This window comes from Sinocyclocheilus rhinocerous, unplaced genomic scaffold (genome assembly GCF_001515625.1).
Source record: "Sinocyclocheilus rhinocerous isolate Xijiao unplaced genomic scaffold, SAMN03320098_v1.1 scaffold1420, whole genome shotgun sequence".
Taxonomy (NCBI): Eukaryota; Metazoa; Chordata; class Actinopteri; order Cypriniformes; family Cyprinidae; genus Sinocyclocheilus; species Sinocyclocheilus rhinocerous.
Window position 1 is genome coordinate 661,031 of NW_015666537.1, and position 2,978 is coordinate 664,008.

At 36.2% G+C, this 2,978-nt stretch overlaps 1 protein-coding gene across 1 annotated transcript in view; it reads right to left on the reverse strand.

Moving 5' to 3' along the window:
• The window catches only part of LOC107732580 (sickle tail protein homolog), a 60,477-nt gene that overhangs the window by 14,281 nt on the left and 43,218 nt on the right, over window positions 1-2,978 (reverse strand).

The following is a 2,978-nucleotide window of genomic DNA, read 5'->3' on the forward strand; positions in this document are numbered from 1 at the left end:
AAGTATTTTTCTTTGCTTTTTTTGCTCAAGCTGCATGTACTCTACAATGTAAAACCTGAACTGAAAAAAAAGAACTTTCTGTTAATTTCCTGGTTTAATTGGAAAAAAAACTCCCATATTTCCAATGTAGTCTCAGACATTTGGACGCCACTGTTAATATATATTTCAATCGTATTTAATCCAGCATTTAGCGACACTTAATGCTATGCAATAAGCAAGTCTTGACTGTGAGTCTTGACGGCTAAAGGCTGAAACCTGTTTAACGTGATTTAGTCTTGTTTGTTGACTGACAGTTCACATACAGAGAAGTTTGGCTGTGTAAGCAAATTTGGCAACAAAAGTCTGCCCTCAGCCAAATACTTTCAGAGGATCATCATAACCTACGTCTTTCTCAGATTTTCTGACTTCACCCCTCTTGAAACGGTTATGAAGTGTGAATTGTTGAAGCTGGACTTCATGAGTTGTACCAGCATATAAAAGCCTTTAGCAGGGTCAGCCATGCAGGAATCTGCAAGCCAGTACACGTGCTCTGAGATCATAGCTTAACATCATCCCTGTGGGAAATGGTTTGTGTTTTGTGTAATTTACCTGAGGGGTGTCTTAAGGGTTTTCCCATGCACAATGTCAAGTCCTGCTTTTTGTTATCATTCTCACCATAGCATAATCTAACGCAAGGCAGTAACAACATATCTGGGTTGTTATTATTTCTATGAACTGATATCTGTTGGTCACTGGAATAAAATGCTTCGTATATTTAATGCAGTGTAATTTTAGTATTATTTATTTACTAATACAGTATTTATTCATATTTTGAATAAGCTTTTTTTTTTTTAGCTTTAATTTTAATAAGTGTTAGTAATTTTGTTGTGCGCCTGTCATTATTATAATTATTTAAATATTTCTATTTAGCTTTCATTTATTTTTATGTCAGTTTCAGTCATTTTAGTACTTCAACATTTTATTTCAGTTAGGTGATAAAGCAACATTCCTAATTTTCGTTCATGTTTTCTAGTTTTTTTTTTTAATCTAATATTATATTTCAGTTTCAGTTAACATACACATTTTTAATATCTTAAGTGATTTTCTAGCCTTTTTCTAGTGATATTTTGTAGCTTTTTAGTTTTAGCTAACAATTTAATACCAACACTGATTTCATGCACATTGTGACTAAACACACAGACTTATTTCTGAAGCAATCTGACTTATATTTCCCCTTCAGGATAGCACATATTCATCGTGACAGGAAACACAAAGAAACATTCACAGGCCTTATTCTTTTGAGACAGGTTGGGACAGTGGATTATTCACTGCATTGTTTCATGCAATCGCACACACCTCCACCAAATGTAGGTATGACTAGTTTTACTTTACCAAGGTTTACACCACCAAATGGGTTTTTAGAAAAATACTCAGTACAGCGCTAATGATGTAAAAATCTCCTCAGTTCACATCTATTAAAAACCTACACTGGTCTTTGTTTATTAAAGTGTGCATTCAGCATTGACTGGAGGCATGGGATTATAATTAATTAGTAAGGGGGATCTGGGAGAATTCAGCTTTGATCAGACGTGAGCAGTTAATCAGCATCAAATCTGGCTCATTTGCAGAAGCTAATCAGTGCACTGATTTTCCCCTTTAGATCGCAGCATTTGTTCTGTTCGTCTATAGCTGTCTCTCACATTCTACAGATGACCAGTCCATAATGAATTCATCATGGGTAATTAATGTCAAGGTCTTAACAGGATCAGAAGTCCCATAAAAATTGCTGTCCTATGGTCTTACCCGAGTTGCACGAGAACTCTCTCCTCCATGCCCAGATATCTGTGTCTTTCTTCTTCCACCTGGACTCGTTGTCTATGAACAGGGTCCTCAAGGTGCAGCACAGTGTCTGAAAACCTCTCTGAGATCTCCTGCTCTGCCTGTCGCAGCATCTGCCTCATGGCATCCTGGTTCTGCAGCTGTATATGCAAGGAAAAGCTCTATAACACACTTGTCTTCTGACCAACTGTATATTATAACTCATGTGTATATTATAACACTACATTACTATAATTATATATTATGTGTTTATATACTACCATTGGGTAAGAGTTTTTAATGTTTTTGAAAAAATAATATGCATACCAATTCTGCATTTATTTAATAAAAAATACTGCAAAGAGTAATACTATATTATTAAAATACAGTATGAAATAACTTTCCTATTTTAATACATTTTAACATGTAATTTATTCCTATGCTAATTTGGTGCTCAAGAAATATTTTTTATTATTATCAATGTTGAAAACAGTGATTATTCTTTTCAGGATACTTTGATGAATAGAAAATTCAAAAGAACAGTATTTACTTGAAACTGAATCTTTAACAGTGGTGGGCCGTCAGGGCCATCAAGGCCTTCTCTGCTGGCCTAAACACGATCAGAATTACTGACTTGGTTTTAATATATTTTTTCCATGAATGTGTATTGTGTATTAAATTATTCCGATTAGTCTATTCTCTTCATTTCATAGCTTTTCTCTTGGTTGCGCTGCTTCCAATAGTGTATGTTTATATTAGAGCTTTTATACAATCATATTTCAGCAATTATGTGTTGCCAGGGTCAAAGAAATCTGCCTTGAGGCCTTCAGAATCAACAGTGCGGGCGCCTGAAGCTTAAAATAAATGGCAATGAAAACGTTGCTTTAACCAATCAGATTTCGAGTTGGCGACACCGGGGCCATCTAGCAGGCATACAATAGGCTTGTTTGAGATGAGCAAAATCTGCGCAGAACCGATCACCGGTGATCACCGCGAGATGCATGCCGGTTAGAAAAGTGTCCGAGTTACGTCTGACTTGCTCTGATGTCATGCTGACGTGTGCCAAAAAGCTCTCGCGACAGCGAGGCGGCTGTGTCGGATTGTGCAGTCGGGCGCAGTTGCTCTCCCCAAACTTTTGAACAGTAATGTATTATTTAGAAGTGAAATATGTGAAGAAAGTT